Below are 18,165 nucleotides of genomic sequence, written 5' to 3'. Positions count from 1 at the left end.
ACAAAAAAAAACCCACAAAAACAAACAAAAAAAGTCACCCAGAAGAGTAATATTTCACAAGAAATAAGAGCTTCAAGTTGCTTTTGATGATGGACAAAACAGGATGAAGAATTAGGTAAGGCTAATGATAACATAGAAAGAAGAGAAACAAGTAGTTACACCAGGCACTAATGAGCAATCCAGTCTAGACTGGATTTCAGGAAAGTAAAAGCACCTGGAAAACATGGGATGGAACACTTTTTATGACAACTAAAGAAAAGGAATGTATTTTCTACTTTTGAAAAGGCAAAATACAAGCAATCTCATCTTTCTTAATTTCAAACCCCACTGACCAATGCGACTTTAAAAATTTGACTCTGACTCATTCATGGATTTTCACTTTACCCAGTGGTGCAAGATGGATAGGAAAACAGGCTGAAAAATGAATCAGAGCATGAAGAGTGAAAAACATCCAGTGCTCTATAAAAACAGCACATGGCAAAAATGCAAACAACAATAATAAACAAATATTGTAAATAAATGTGTCTTCTCAGTTCCTCCAGCTGGTTAAAGGAGCTGACACCACAAGAAGTGCTGTATGGAAGGGTAACTGTGGGATTACTGGTGTGAAAAGAAGAGTCAGTTCATCCTCAGAAAGCTAAGTAGGAGCTGATGGGAAAGCAATACCAATCTATTGAAGACATTGAATAAGTTACTACCCTTTACCATTAAAGAGTAAGCAAGAGCTGGATTGTCATCAATTCTGATCGAAGAAAATAATGTAGGCTTTTAGAAAAACAAAGAAAACCCCAAACATTTTAACTGAAATAAACAGCAGGTTTTATTAAGGCAAACAGCTGTTCAAATCAAAAGCTGAAAGGTAGGATTTCAGGTCTTAAGAGAAAGCACCTTTTCTGGTGCTTTAAATTCTGTAAGAGTGCTGGGCAGGGTAAGGTATGTGTTGGAAAGCATGGAAATGCTTACAGATTGAGACTTTCAGAGTCTTTGATGCAAAGCCCTTGTCTTCATCACTGTCCTTCAGATTTTTATTGTTCCTGTTCTCAGAAAAGAAAAACTGCATGAAAGCTTGTAAGTTATGTTAAAACAGAGTGGTAATTCATTAAATGCTGTGCAATACATTTTGTGCTTCCTTAAAGGTAAGCAGGTTTAAAGGCAATTATCCCTTCAGGTCAGTGATGACAAGGCAGTATAAGGTACAATCACATCAAGAAATATTTCCTCTTTCTTCTACCTATGCAACATCTCCTTAACAACTTGATGGGGAAGGGAATAGAGAGGGAGAGATGGAGATTTTCCTGTGTTTGGAAAAGGTATTCTGTTTTATCCCATTTTTTAGGCCTCTGACAGTTTTGCTGAGAATGAGGGATCTTAGTCCTTCCTTTCTAAAAGACTGAAATGTAGCAAGTTGTCTCTATCTCTGACAGCTGTCAGAGGCTTCCTAATAACACACATAATTCCCTTCGTATTAAACACAACAAAACTTCTACTCACTGAATTAATACAGACGGCACCACTTTACAGCACCGCTGAGCTATGAAAGATTGGAAGTTATGCATGAGCAGTTTTTATCTCTGTTCCAATACTGGGAACCATGAACTAGGAAAAATCAAAAAAAAAAAAAAATACTAATTTTGTGCACTAACAGTCTCAGCGTAGGCAGGAATCCCAAATGTTAGAGCATATTAATACACAAGAAGATAGTTTTGCTTCACTCATACTCTGTGTATTGCAAGAATGTTTTGGCAGACGTGAGTATTAGGAGAAAATTCTCAGATGTGTTGTCAGTAACTAAGCAAATACTATTGTTTGGACTGTCTCTGGTATTGTTCTGTAGTTCCTGCAATTGTCCAGCAACACCCAAGATATACAAGTGCGGAGGAGCAGAGGAAAGTAAATGGGGTCTCTGACAACAGGATGTGTTACATGTTCCACCTAGTTTATAAATATTAAAGTCAGGACTGAAAACACATTTATATAGCACTAATAAATCTTGCATCTACTTTCAAAGCTAGGGAGAGTGGGACAGCTTCCCCTAAACATCTGGTGCTTTCCAAGATTTTATAGACTGTGAAAATTGGGAAGAGGTGAAACAGCTGCAGCAGCATGACACATGGTTTATTATATTTTTCCTGTTTGTGTCACCTTAAGGTCTGTGTCCTTTTCATGTAACATTTCATTACAGACTTTTTGTATTTTGTTGCCTTCATTACTGCACAATAAAAGCCAAATGAACCACATCTCACTCTAGCAGAAATCCTCTAAAATTCAGAATTTTGACTGAGAAAGGAAGGCAGTCTTTAATAAATATATTATAGCTATAAAACTATAATGAATAAATGCTTCTTCTAGGTATCTATATAAAATAGGTAAGAGGTATTTAAAAGTAAACCAGTCACACTGACTTTGGACATGTGTATTTTGGCAAAGCTTGTTTTGCTTGTTAATTACGCCTCATAATCTCCTTTGCACCAGCCTCAAACAAAGTTAGCAAGTGAAAGATAGATACAGTAGAGGAACTGTACTGCTGAGGAAGGAGGTTGCCTCAGGGGAGGAGCTGACTGATTCTGTGCAACGGGGAAAAAGGGATTTTCTCTGTCTCATGGCCCGACAGATATAGTCAAAATTATACCAATTAACAGCAATAAAGATCAGGGATCCCACTGTTCGTTCTGTCATGAAAACACAGAAGAGACAGATAAAATTATTCCCATTTACAAAAATTCAAACCCCATCTATCTTAGGGAATTACTTTCAATTTTAGCAATACTGTTAGTCGTCTTTCTCTAGCTACTATGTATTTCAGTCCCTGTTTCTATCTCGAGATTGTTTGACTTTCCTTAACATTGGCTTTCTCTACAATTGATCATTTATTTCCTTTTAACCGCTCTTTTTCTCAAGCAGGAATGTCAGTCAAGGAATGAGCTCCCCTTAGTGGGCACCACACTTTCTCTTGGTGCCCTCCTTCAGCTTCAGAATCAACACCCTCAAAAAGATGATTTCCATGAAAGCAGGTGCATCTCATTCTGACCACTGCATTATCCACTAGTTCATATCCACAGCCATCCTTCTGATCAGGCTGGAGAGCAAGTGGCTTTGCTAGCAGTGTCTTCAATATTTGACAAGCTCTGAAGTATATAGCAAGGCAGATCAGCATGTGGTGTGTTTACACTGTAGAGCTCAAGGCCAGCAAAGCTGGCATCCAGGCTCAGAGATCCAGAGCCACCTCTTCTGCCACTGCCGTGCCAGACTTCAGCCACAGGAGAAAATCGTATCTGGAAATTTTCAGCAAAAGCTTCTCCTTCCAGTCTTGAAGTTGTTTCATGTAATGACATTACAGCAGCTCTGCACTGAAAATAAATTTTCTCATTATTGTGCTTTAAGAATACCTCTTTTTAATTCTCATCAGTATGACTCAGACACCTTAGGAGACCTCTTGAGGTACAGCATACCATTCAGTCTCACTTGATTGTTTTAAGCAGAACTCCCCATCAAAACCTCAACTACTTATTCCTAATTGAAGCTTTACAGTGATGAAAATATGCAGTCAGTTTTATTTAATGCTTACAAAAGCCCTCAGGATAAGGATAGACATTTTCTTTTTAGTGCTTCAAAAGACCACCTAAATTTGTCCTTTTTAATGGTTATATTTTAAGTATGACACCAAGACCTAATGGCTTCCTTAGAATATATAGGAGAACCCCTGAAATAAAGGGAACATCACCATTCTGTGAGGTAAATAATGTGTAGAAGAAGGAAACTGTATTAGCTGTTCCCCTACTGTTTTTTTTCCCCTCAGAAGTAGAAAGGATACACAACCTGAGCATGTAATTCCTTAGATGGTAATGAATTCAGCCTGAGAGAAGCTTTCTGAAGTTGTGGGAGTGACAGCAGCATGCAAATAGCACCAGCACTTGCCTGATGCTTAAACTCTACTTGCCCTGCTAAATCTCTGTGACTCCTCCTGGGGCAATGCAGTTTCTTACAAGCAGCTCAGAGCATCTGTTGCCCTGTATATTTGCTCTAGCATATGCCACTGAAGAAGGAGGTTCCCTTCTGTGGGACTATAGGAATCTTCTGCTCCAGTTACTGGCTAGGACTCATCTGGCCTGATCTTGCTGTTCACTGACACCGTTGGCAACTCTTTATGAGAAAGATGCATCCTGAAAGGATGCTAAGGGCTTCACTCCAGGTGACTCTTGAAACCTGAAGCTCCTGAAGAGGAGCTGTGGATTCTTGGAAATGCAAATGCTTAGTTGAACGATAGCATCAAATTTCCTGGGCTCCTGAACTTTGGCATGACTTGTGGAAATGAAGTATGGTGATTAACTATGCCATTTTTGTTAAGGGTAGAAAGATATTAGCACATGTGAAGCACATCACCCATCATCATGTCATGTGACAGCTAAAAACACAGGATTGAAGTCAGCAGTTCCAGAATTCTGCCTTTGCCACCCATACACAATACTCCTGAACTGTATGATTTCTGCATTTGTAGGGAAAAGCTTCTCAAAACTTGAAAGTGGTATGACAGCTGCACACTCAGCGTTTCCACCAGGCATAACAGAGCCCCAAGTTGACTGCAGCATTTAGATTGTACAGCATCTTTTGAAAATAACAAAGCTGATCAGCATTGTCAAAAAAGTTTAAAAGATTTTTATAATGAAACCCTTGGACCTAAATGATGACTTTTTAGTTCCATATTCATTCCTCATATCCAACTCCTTCACATCATTTTAAACCAAAGTGAAATGAATGGCTCATGAGCGCAGCTTAGAAGTTGCATAGAATAGCAAATTTGTCTGTGTTTACATTCAAGGGACGGGAAGTGCTGGGGAAGCTGTTTTGCTACTGCCCTTCAAAATGCTGTGAATGAACACAGCATGGTTACATGAGACACCTCTAGAAACAGGAGAATGTGTTAATTATTTATTGCTCGAATGCTGCATGAAACAAGCATTATTATTTTGTACTTCTAAGTCCATAGCTACGTTTCCTCAAGAGAGTTCTTGCTTGCAGGAGTGCAGTAAACAGTACTGCTTTTTCTGTCCTAGGCTACCGTGTATATTAACATCTCAAAAGAGTTTTCAGTGGAGGAATGTAGCTCTCAATTAATTAGGCTTATGTAGGGCTGAATCCCTGTTTACCCATAGGGGCATCCCTCAGGCACTTCACTGTGCTGATTTCCGTTTCACAGGCCGGGGATGAGATGCAAAATACTGTGCTTCTTACCTGGTCTGGTTTCACTTCTGGTTTAGGGGGTTTGGGACACCATGTCTCCCTGGCATATGAAATAAGGCTGTGAATAGAGCACACACCCAAACTGCAAAATTTGGCCATGCTCTTACAGTTAAGTTACCTGAAAGAGCTACTTCAATGCAGTTGCTTTTTCAAGGAGTACAAATCCAACTGAAGAACATGTGACTTTTTATTTTTTCACAAGCAGAAATAACAATAAATTCCTCTTTAAGAAAATCTTGGTTAACCAGTAATGTGGGCTACGATATAAAGCAATTTCTTTCAAATATTGTGAGCAGGAGGGGTTAAATATCAATTTAATTGGTTTGAACTTGGTACTTTGGCTGTAGTTAATTGGCACAATGCTGTATTACACTAGGAAGGGTAAAAATTGCATTATCTCTATAAACATGTCTTCAGTTACATGATCATTTAGCTTGGTCAATACTGATAAACTTCAGATGACCTGAATTTTGTTTTGCAGTCACTCCTATTTTTAAGGGAAAACATAATAATGCAATAATTTGAATTTTGCCCAGAGGAATACTGAAAGTTATATTTCAACATTTGCCTCTGTGTCTATTTTTTCTATGTTTCTTTCTGTATTCAGCTGTATTTAAGACCATATATCTGTATTTTGTTGCACTGTGACACCATTTTATAATTTTAAAATTTTGTCTTGGAACCTGCATCTCTTTTAGAAAATGCATAAAGAAGAATCAATTTTCATACACAGAAAATAGAATTTGAAGCTACATAATATTTTAAATGATCTGTTCTTTCTGATAGATTGATTTACCAACTATTCCAGATTCTCTAAACTTCATATGAGAAACAAACGTCAAATTATGTTCTCCATTATCCAGGTAAATGTAATAGAGAGATACATGTAATTCAGACAAAATTTATTCTACAGCAGGATATCTCCCTACTTTACTACTGTCAAAACACATGGTTATGTCTGTAAATGCTTTGCAGAGGTTATTACCCATTATCAATAAGAGGTGATAGGTGCAAATCCCTTACCACAATCATGTCAAAGCAAAACTGACATTGATTCACTTTATTGTAATTTTGAGCCATTGCCTGATGAAGGGTAATCTATTTATGATAATAATCTCTTAGGTAGTTCATTATGTTTTTTACAATCCTGTCCTGGGCCTTAAAAGGAAACTGCACTTTTTTTTTTTTACTTGAAATATAGCTTTAATTTCCTTTTAGAAATAAATCTTAATGCTCTACATAAACAGTATGCAAAAAAGGAGATTTGGGGTTGTATCTGCCAAATTCCATTAATGAGATATTTAGGGGGTTCTTAGTATCATTTCCCTATGCTTTTTTAGTCCTTAAACTTCAGATCAAGTGTCAGTTTGATGTTTCTTGAAGAATAAAAACTCAACCAAAATTCAGTAAAAGAATTCAAATGTGTAGATAGTCTCAGCTTAAATCACTACATTTCCTTTAATTTTTAACTGCTTATGTAGGTCTTTTTTGACTGGCACATAAATGACACCATGTTGCCAAAAGCTCCAAACCTTCTTATCAATATGGCAAGACCTATTCAAGTATATAATTTTGTATGGATTTTCCTTTAAGTAAATATGTTCCTTAATGTAAACAAAATAGTGGTTTTTTTTTCTAATGATGCCACATGGATATACAAGGGCATATATTACACTCAATGTTCACGTTTCAGAAAGACTTTTTAAGGTTAAGCTGATAGAAAAGAGTGAAAAGTGGTTGACAGAGCTATAAATTTCTTATGACTTGGCAAAGAGATTATGATGAAGATCCCTACACAGTAACTCATATCAGTACCAGATTTAAGTAAAAACTTCAAGTTTTTGAAGCAAAAACTTGAAACCGTTAGATCAGAATTTTAGTAAAATAAAAGACTGGGTGAATAATCCTTTCTTTCTCGAAAAGGTCCTACAAATTCCCTTCTTGCAGTATGTGAAGCCTCCATGTCATCTTGTAATTTTTTTTTTTCATATGCAGGAATTATTGGGAAAAACACAGCGTTTTTTTCCCTCCTTTCTCTCTACCTCAATATCAGAAAGTCTTACCATTTCTATAGTCAAGAGAACCAGTTTGGCCGACAGTGCTATGACAGAGCTGCTACGGACAAAATTCATTCAGCATTTTGGCAACTGTGAAATCTAAAAGTGTTCTGAAGCATTTGGAAGATTCCAATGTGTTTAGAAGGTAATATGAAGGTAATATGAAAAATTCAGCTCTTTATATTTCTTATTTCTCTGTGTAACTCTGTCACCTGCCCTGTAATATAACATTCAACATCCCTTAATGTCATTTATATTGCAAGTTAACCTATGGGAGTTTAAACTCCCATGACACATATTTTTCATTTAGCCACCAGAAGCACACACTGAACTTTCCATGTCAGTGGGAACTCACCTTCATAATATCACACTTCCATCTGCAGCAGCAATAAAAAGCCTTTCTATCTGTCTTGTCTTGTTAACTCTTAAAATACAAATAACTATGTAGGGAAAAAAATAACAGCTTGAAAAATAAAGAATGCAATTTTGGATATTTGTTGCTGACCTCAAAGAGAATCCAATATTTCAACCAAGCTTTGCGTTCCATTGTGATGTTGTGAAATGAGATGGTCAGTCTTTGCCTTCAGTGTGCAGGTTACAACAGCATCATGCTTAGCTCAACTGTAGGATGAAATGAAAACTATCACTAAACTGAATGATGTACCATAGTAAATAGACAGTGCCAAAAAGGCAAGAAGTTATCCTGAGCATAAAGCAATGAAACATGGAGTACTCACAAGTTGCTAGTTTGAATTTCATAAAAGAAATTATACAGAATGACTTCTAATAGATTTCATTCTAACAAAACATGCAGGATCACACCCACTGGCATTTAGTTATTCTTCAGCATTCTTATTTTAATACACTGGTTAAAGGAAGCTGATAAACAGGATATATAGACTGTCCCTACTATAGGAACATAAGAGTGACAGTTTTTGATTTGTGTTTCAGTTACACACTGAAAAGAAGGGGGTTATGTATTTCTTCTGACAAACTAAAAATAAATCCATGAATGTTTTGTTAGTTGAAACTGCTGATATCTATTGTGCTGGAAACATGCTCTAAATCAGATTCTCATCTTTGTACTGCACTTACTCTTTCATGAGCTTTTCATACCAATTAGAAAATTAAATGGTTGTGTTTCCTTTTTGCTTTATCCTGGGAGATTTTCTGTCAGGAAAACCTTTTTGTGGGAGGCATAAGAGATGCCTGCTCCAAGCTATGCTGATGGCTAAGAACACATTTTAGTAATAGGGAAATCTTCTATTCCAGATATTAATGACTGACATTCTCATTTTAGCACAAATGAGAGCTCAAATTTAGCTCAAATGCACTCAAATAAATAATTTCTAAATTATTAGACAGTTTTGAGACCTTTCATAATATTTGGTGTAACTGTCTTACAAGATTAATACATTCTTACAGTATCTTTCAGTCTTTTATTCATGTAAGTGCATGTTATATTTGGTTTGTTCAAATGCATTGCGAGAAAAATACATATAGAACCTAGTTTTCTGTCTGATGCATGTTTTGAAGACTGCATATATAAATTAACATTTTTAAAATTACAAAAAAGATAAACTATGTCAATTATATGTTACCTCCTTTTTAAGAAGCCTCTCTCATGTCAGTTGTGATCAAGCTTTTTTATAAAAGTTTAATAAAAGTATAATAAAGTACTCAGGTTGAAATCAGGAGGGACAGAATAGCAGAACTTTAGCTGATGCAGATCATGTACTAATGGAAATATGGCAATGAACAATACACAGAGATCTAATTCCACTGATATTGAATGTATCTCTAAAAAATAATTCCAAAATTATTTGTTCCTGACAGATGAGGAAAGCAAGGACTTATTTTTCTTTCTGTGAAAGCACCTTCAAGTTCGCTGGTCCCCATTCAGTTCAGGAAGATAATTTGATTCTAAAATTTGGGGTGCTTTCACTCCTGGTACAAAAAGGAGTTTCATAGTTTGAATATTTAGTTATACAGGTTATGAAGTCAAAAGCAGAGCTGCTGCATGAAGTCTGATGGGTAGACTAAGGTTAGTCTTGTAAAAAGGTTCAAGTTGTATTCACATTCGTTTGAAATCTGGCAATACTAAATCCAAGCATAAGCCCAGGTAGAGTTTACGTGAAGATACTTCTGATCCAATCTGCCTTTTTCCTACAAGGCGCAACCTCTAGACAGCTACTCCTTACAGGGAAAGAAACCATCAGATAAACGTGACTTGCACTTTTTGAAGAATCAACAGTCTCAGAAGGAAACAACAGGTTACAAATAGCTTTTTCCAAAGTACACAACACTGAATAATAATTCTCATTTGTGACTTTATAGTACACTGTGACAAGAATGCAGCCCTTTTCAGCTAATTACAGTCTATGTAGTGTTGTTGCTGTTTGTAAGGGTTTTCCCAGTTGTGCTCATCTCTAAGCTCTTTTAGTGTTCCATATAAATATGCAAAGCATGTTGCACATAGGAATCATACTACAGTTTAATCAGTGCTGTAGATGTGTTTCTACTCACCACAATTCTTCACTTACTTTTCTAAGAGCATTCTGCTTTATTGTAGCTTCACCTCTGTGGACTTCTGAAACAAACGGTTAAGCTGAAGAATATTGCTTTTGCTGTGGGTGAAAATAATAAGCATTTATGAAGTTGAATAATCTCTCTTTTTAACTTGGTTACAAATTCTTGTTTTATCAGAAGTCCTTTTGTTCAAATTTTGAATGCTTGCCCATAAACCTTCACAAAGTTTGAGAGATCTGGGAATACTATGCAAAGTAAATAGTTCTGCCTAATGTCACTTTTCTATATCTCATGATGTTTTAGTATCCTAGCTTGGTTTATTTGCAGATGTTACCATAACATCTTTTTCTTGGAAAATCTGCCTTTCAGTATATGCTACACATACTTGCGAAGCTGTTGTAAAAGAGAGATGGAAGACACTCAGATCTCTGATTTACTGTGTTTCAGGAGAGGATTTTTTGAGGGGAGTAGATTTTCTGAATTTTTTCCCTCTAGTTCAGAATAGAGTTCAGGATTGACTATGCATAAAAGTATTATTCCAGTCATTGGAGATCCCTAATACAGACATGAAAAAAAATAATCAGCTTTTTGTGTAGACCAAATTACTTTTCAGTACTTGTGAAGTATACTCTTTAAAATAAAAAGTGAAAATGGTATTGAATAAGTAGTCACTGGATGTGCACTCACTACTTTGCATTACTTTTTACTGAAATTCTATTGAAATTAATAGAATAAATAGCTATTATATTGCCACAGACTCCTTGCAGAAAAGTTAGAACTCAAGGCAAATGAGTTAGTTATGAAATCCCACTATTTTCAGTGGAAACTATGTAGCTATTGAATTTTCTTCATTTTAGACTGAATTCCATAGTTTTCCATAGCTTTGGTTATCTATCAGATTCCTTTAATTTAAACATATGCAGATAATATAGAAAAAAATCCTTCTGTTTGATTTCTATTTGATTCATGGACATTTTGATGAAGCATATAAAACAAGCTCACCATATCCAAACTATCTGAGGTGACCTCATTTGGGACAAAATTGGAGAAGTTGGAACTTGATGATCTTAAGGTCCCTTCCAATCCTAACTATTCTGTGATTCTATGATTCTTAGTTAGGTAATGTATTGAAAACGTAAGACAAAAGGTGTAGAGTTGTGCTATTGCATTGTATTATATACATGGATGCATTTTATTTATTTTTCATATTTATCAAATGTAAAGGTATGGGAGCTGAGTGAGTTCCCCGGACTATGTCACAAGACTTTTTAATAAACAAAATTTAAGGATATTAAAATGTTCTTACATTAAAAAGCTGTTTTCAAGCAGAGGCAGCAGTCTGCTTCTTGAAGTATAGCAGCTGTAGTTTGTTTATTTAGGACAAACAGAGCAAATGCCTTCATAGTCTTTAGAGAAGTGCTAAGAATGTGAATGGGCACCATTCGAACCAAAGTGCCTACTCACAATACTACTATTTGAAAGAAAAAGATTCAACATTCTGCAAATGTACGTACGTCACCTTTCAGTGAGTTAAAGAAGCACAGAGATACAAAAACCAGACCTTTGGGAAATCAGGTGTTTGGGGTTTTTTTGCTTGACCATAGGACATCAGAACAACAGGTTTCTTCCACTAGAAAACTTCCACAGCATTCATGGAGTCATGTGGATCATCAGCATCCCAGATGGAGCACCTGGATTAACACAAAATATTTTCTAATTATTGCAGTAAATTGTGGGGTGAATTGGTGTCACTTGGGGCACCTAGAAGCACCCTCATGACTTACACATCCCTTCCCACTATTTGAAAAATTGAGCTTATCTATCATCATTAAATGGAAGATTGTCTGCCTAATGACAGTGTCACCTTTTGGGCTTTTTTTTATCCACACATGCCTATTCTCACACTAGCTTGCTGGAGCAGAGGAGTTTGTATGGGTTGGAAATTCAGGTCATACCATAAAAGTGTTACTATTAAATGAGCAGTGAAACAGATATTGGGAAGATGCTGTGTCACATGGTTTCACTGCAGGTAAGGTGCAACCTGCGTTTTATTTAGTTTAGGTACTAATATCTGGTTTAAATACTAATTACAATATAAAACGGCAACATAGAATAGAGCCTAGGCTTGCTGTCTGTATTTCCCCAAGTTCCCAACTGAGTCTTGTTGTTTACAGTTCCCAACTGTAACATGTATTGAGCATGTAAAACAGCCCAGCCACGTCTATTAGCACCTGTGAAACTACTGTGGATATTCCCAAATAGACTACCGTCTTCCCTCTTGCTACAGAGACTGAAGGAATGGGTTAATTGCCTTTTTTTTAAGGAAAGAAATGCACAGGCAAGAAAAGATGTTGAATAACATTTTTAATCTGTTTGATTTCCAATATGTACAATTCCTGCAGGTATAGACCTGAAAAGAGATTAATTATCACAGTTTAGGGCTTATGGACTCATAAACTGCTAGTAAGGCATCTCAAAATTCCCAGAATAATTCAGACTCTGTCTCTACATCACTGAATTTCAGTCTGAAAAGGCTTACTCAATTCCCAGTCTTTAAGGTAATAATTTTTAGATTTCAATGTACATTCAGATAAGTTATCATGACTATCTGAAATTTCTCATAAATGCAGACAGTTGTGTCTTTAGGAAGCTCTAACCTAACACAGCTGAAATTATTTTTTTCTCTGAAGAGATTTTCTGTGTAATATATGTAGCAATGATGCATAAGAGCATAAGAAGAGAACACTACAGTTCTCATGGGCTCTGAGCAGCTGCTAACCAATGCAGATAGCACCCAGGCATGAGAGTAGATGTGCAGTTTACATGCTTTTCATGCAGAATTCTGAATGTCACCTGAAGGTGTGTCTTCATTATTAGCTGACCTAAATTGATCTAAGACTACGCTGCCTCAGAAAAGAATGATGCCAGGCACACACGCTTGCACTTTCCTGTGTTCCAATCCCAGCTCAAGAGGCCAGAAAGCTGATCTCTATGATAACCACATTTTCTTCTTTCCTTTTCTGTTTTTTTTTTTTTACTGACTGTGTTTAGCTGAGTTTGTTCACTGATTTGTCTCTCCCTGTGACCCAGTGAGCTCTGGCACCATGGCAAAGGAGGTGATATGACCAATGAAACAAACAGTGAAACAGCACCTTGAGATGCTCTGTGATCTAATTTACTTGCATTGGGTATCCTAGTTTATAACAAAAAGCTAACCAACCAACCAACCAAACACTAGATTTTTCATTCAGTACTTTTCAGTCCTTTTCCCTTACAGTCACAAAGGGTCTAGCCAGACCCTCCTCAGGGATTCACTTAGGCTGAGGTGTAGTAAGGTAAAGGCCCACTCACCTTTTAATATTCAGGAGTCAACACAATACCCAAAAGCTAACAAGTCATCTCCCTCCTCTTCCTCAGAGGAGACAAGGAGAACCTGAAAACCTCCTCCTGTGCGAAGGAGCAAGGATCTGCCAGTTCTGTTATTACTGTCTCATGGGAGGGACTGGGGCCAGTCCCACATCTTCTCCTAAGCATATGGTTTGGCATGGAGTGGGAAGGTGTGACAGAAAACATTTCTAGTCCTATGAAGGCAGCATTTGAGCAAGTCACATTTGGAAATCACTGTCTGGCCACTAATTCGTATTTTGCATCCATCCTGGTTAAGCCAGTTAAGGCAGTCCCCACAGAGCAACCAGCTGTGGGTTTGTACCCCTGTATCATCAGCGATCCCCTGATTTTGTGATCCTCTGCACAAACAAACAGCACTGCCAACACAGAGCAGGGACAGGCAGCATCCTGAGAATGAACCACTGGGAGAAGAGCAAAAGAGTTCTCTAGGTCAGTGACATCAACAGACGTACCAGTCAGGTTGTGATTTAAGAGATTAGTTTGATGTTACAGAGAGATGAAACTATGGGCAACCGCCGCAAACAGGTCAGTCACATTTCTGTCCTCACCATGTGTTTCTGCTGTGTCTTTTCCAGCAGCACTGGAGCCCTCAGCCTGCAGAGAGCTGACTGGGGACAGAACCATCAGAAAGCTAACCCCTGCCACAAAAGATCCTTTCTGCTGCCTCAGCTACCTGAGTTAACTCATATACCACATTTTTACAGCGGAAGGAAATAATGCAAGACAAGAGGTGGAAAGCTAATTTCGTCTTCATCAATAGATCTTTAGATGCATTTATCAGTGATATCCCAAGGTGTTACTGCATAAGGTGAAGCATCCTGAGATGGCTGAGCCAGTCTAAGATCTGGAAGCTATCAAAGCAGAAAACCCTTTCCCAGCCATATGCTCCTTCTGTTTCCCTTCTGTTCCTCTTTCCAAGCTTTCTCCAGCCTACTAACCTGGTAGAAGATGAACCATAAGAGGGAAAATAGTTTGAAATTCTCAGCCAGACTGGTGAGCAGCAGTAACTTAAGGAGTGACTATCTCAAGTAGAAATGCAAATCATAATTTTACATGAGGCGGCTGAGGTCGCCATTGCAGAAAAGGTGTCCTGTCACTTATTTTTTCTCCGTCCCAATGACCTCCTATGGCTGCATATTTGCACTGGTCCATTTGCACTCAACTTTGATGCTGACAGGATGTTTTTGTGAACAGGATCATCATCCAAGCATGAAATAATCCCTCCACCCAATCTTTTGAGTGGGCTGATAAGCAGGGATATGTAGGAAAGCTGAGAGAGATGGCAAAAGCTTCATTTAAGAAGGCTCCTGCATGAATAATGGTAACAAAATGAAAAATGACAAAGAAAAAGATAGTATTAGACAGAATGAATGGTGAAATATGAAACACAAAGACTGGGTAGTACCTTGCAGTAAATATGTCAGAGTATTACAAGAGGTCTGGTTTAATCTGGATTCTGAGATTAATTCTATTTTTAATATAGTTGTTTTTCATCATATCCATGAGAAAATAAAAAAGCAGTTGTGAATATAGGCCAACAGTGCTGAAAGCTCTGAGAAATACTGCTTCAGTCCACCTCAGAACTGTGTTGATAATCCTCTTTCCTTGTTTTTTTGAGGTTGTTAATAAAGAAATTAGAACTGCAAGAGCAGGTTAGGGTAATCAGCAGTGATAGTAAAACTGACAGAAGGCATTACTAGAGAAACTGAAGGTGAAAACTATGTGGTTAAATTCACACAAAAAAAAACGTTATCATTTAGGACAAAGTCCTCTCCATCCTCCTTATTATGACTATTTCAGGTAATGAAATGTTTTTTCCTCATAGCTATGCTTTAAATAACCAGGTTGCTTTTTATATAGATGTTAGTGAGAACTAGAACACAATGAGAATAGTTGTGCACATGAGGAAGTATCACTTTTGATGAAACTTGCCCAAGAAAGATAAAATACAATTTCTTGCCAAAGCACACAATGCACACTCTCAAGTTGTTATAGTAACTGTCTCTTCAAAGATGGTTAAGCAGAAACATGGATTTGACAAGTCCTAGGAATGACCTAGATTACATTGGTGAGTTTTCTTCCTTTTTCTCTTACTTTTAGTATATTTTCACTTTACATGGTTTAAGCCTGACTTACAGGAAGCTTTTTAACATTTCAAGGTTTCACTGAGCTATACATTGGCTTTAAAGCTTTTTGTATGGCTGGTATGGTGCCACAGCCTTTTAAATCACAGTAATATCGCATTATGTTAACTACAGAGAGCTTCCTAAATAGATATTTTAGTTAACATAGCATTCTATGTTATCTCCTAAATAAACATGAGGTTTTCTGTTACCAGAATGCTCAACAGTAGCACAGTTCTGAGATAAGAGTAAGCACATGAGGAGGACTGTAATTACAGCAATTACAGAAAAGTAATTTACTGGTTGTATAAACTGAACAGCTTTGAAAGAGAGTATATCAACCATAAAAAGAAGTTCAATATTGAAAATAAATATTTTGGGATCTGTGAAACGGTTGTTATGTGGATAAGCAAACTGTAAACATTTTGCCTAAAGTGAGTGTATTTTCATTTTAGAGGTCCTTATAAATATAAGTTTGTCACTTTATAAAAAGACTTAAAGATGTCAGAATTATATAGAGATATGCAGATCTGTCATTTCCCATCTGGTACATGGCTTACTAACGAAACAAATAAATACAGCTGAATTTACATGTTGTTGGGGGAAAAGAACAAAACCCAAGCTTTTACATTTGGAAACAGGTAAAATGTTTATTTAAAAGGAAATTAATAGGTGTCCTGGGTTCAGCAGTAGCAGTCATGCTTCTCCTTCTTGGTAACTGGTGCAGTGCAGTGTTTTGACTTTCGGCTTGGGAACAGGGCTGATAACAATGATGTTTTGGTTTGGCCAAGGACTTTCTGAGTCTCATGCTCTGCCAGGGAGGAGGGGAAGCCAGGAGGAAGCAGAGACAGGACACCTGACCCAAGCTAGCCAAAGAGGTATTCCATACCACAGCACGTCATGCCCAGGAGGTAACTGGGAGTGACCCGGAAGGACACGGGCTTCCGGGTGGGACTCGTTTCTTGGCCAGTGGTATCGTATTCTCTTCCCTTGTTATTTTCTCTTATCGTTGTTGTTGGTGGTGGTAGCGGTGGTGATTTGTGTTGTACATTGGTTGCTGGACTGTTCTTGTTTCAACCTGTGGGAGTTGCACTCTTTCGATCCTCCTCCCTGTTCCTCCCGGAGCGGGGAAGGGGAGAGCCCCGGGAGGGGGGAGAGACCCTCGATTGCTCTCAGCCCAGCACCACTCACTGGGAGTGAGTGAACAAGCTGTCTGGCTAATGTTTAAACCACGACAGTTCTTTTGTCGCCCAACATGGGGCACAAGGGGTTGAGGTAAGAACAGATCTGACTGGATTGATAGACACTCGTCACAATGCTGATTTATTGGCTCTCAAGGTTGTTCCTCTTGATCTCACAGTTTCAGTATATAGTATCTTACTTCCATCCAGTATTTGCTGTATTAGTGTTTTTCAAGTGTGGGGCTTGGGCTAAGGTTTTTGTCTCATTGTACTTTATAGTAATGACTTGTAATACAATAGAATCATTGATCATGAAACTGATCTGGCTTATGTTCCCAGTGTGGTCACCCCCTTTATACTTTGGGAGGTATATAACAGAAGTGCTTAGCAATTACACATCTTTTTTCTCCTTCTCAGGTGCTCAACTTGTGAAGGAGACATCCTTTTACCCTCCCAGTCCTCCCCACAGACCATTTACATTTGAGAGTTTTGAAGTTTTTGAATGGCCTTTTAATGCTGTTGAGACTTGTTTGCTGATCGTGATGGGAATCACCATGCTCACACGCATACAGAGTGTGTTTTGCCCACTGCTGATCTCAAGAGTTAAGCAGAGTCAGGTTTGGGTCTTGTCTGGGGTCAAATGATGATGTAGGAGGACCAAGAGATTTTCCCTGAGGCTGGACAGTCATGAGTGGCAGGGTGTGTGGGATAGTATGGGCAAGTATCTAGGTCAGTGGGCCCCTCCAGTACTTCGGAATTTCACTACCGAACAACTGCAAAATCCAGAAGAATTAGTAAAACACTTAAATGAGGTGTGTGGTCATTCTGGCCATACCAGAGATGGACAAATCATGGCAATGTGCTGGGGCTTGGCCTACTCTTACAGGGCCTTGTTCAACACTATCCAGCACCTTCGAAAGGAAAAGAATGTTGGCGGATCTGAGGGCAAAGCAACAGTCAGCACAGCTTCTCCAGCTCCAAGCACAGCAGCTTCACCACCCCCAGCGACAAGTACAGTCGCTACTCAAACTCTGGCTGCAATGAACAGCGCAGCTACCCCAGTGGCAAGTACAGCAGCTGCTCAAACTTTGACTGCAACAGACAGCACGGTTACCCCAGCTCCAAGTACAGCAGCTGCACCACCCCCAGCAACAGTGATAATCACTGCAGCCAAACCAGAGGGCCAATTCGTACCAATATCGGTTGCCCCTGTACACAAGAGAAAAAGCAAAAAAGAGGCAAGAAGGGTGAAGCAAGATGAAGAAACAATGAATTCACCACCCGGTCTAGCATCTGATCAGGAGTCATCATCACATGACAAAGAAGAAGAAGAAGAGGTAGCGTCTCGACCTTTGACCTCAACCTAGCTACGGAATATGCGAAAAGATCTTACATGTCAACCAGGGGAGCACATCATCACCTGGTTACTCCGATGCTGGGACAATGGGGCCGATGGTCACGAACTAGAAGGTACAGAAGCCAAGCAGCTGGGATCACTTGCTAGAGAAGGGGGAATTGACAAAACAATTGCAAGAGAGAAAAAGTCCCTCAGTCTTTGGAGGTGGCTCTTGGCAGCTGTGAAAGAAAGGTTTCCATACAAGGACGATGTTACGAGTCGTTCGGCCAAGT

At 38.3% G+C, this 18,165-nt stretch overlaps 1 protein-coding gene across 2 annotated transcripts in view; it reads left to right on the top strand.

Moving 5' to 3' along the window:
- The window catches only part of GPC6 (glypican 6), a 726,274-nt gene that overhangs the window by 539,186 nt on the left and 168,923 nt on the right, over nt 1–18,165 (top strand). The window lies entirely within an intron of this gene.

Source organism: Pezoporus wallicus, unplaced genomic scaffold, assembly GCF_028554395.1.
Source record: "Pezoporus wallicus isolate ANWC-B61680 ecotype Strahan unplaced genomic scaffold, APGP_CSIRO_Pwel_v1 contig_6944, whole genome shotgun sequence".
Lineage (NCBI taxonomy): Eukaryota > Metazoa > Chordata > Aves > Psittaciformes > Psittacidae > Pezoporus > Pezoporus wallicus.
Note: the sequence above shows the minus strand (reverse complement) of the source record. Positions and strands in the feature narration are given on the sequence as shown.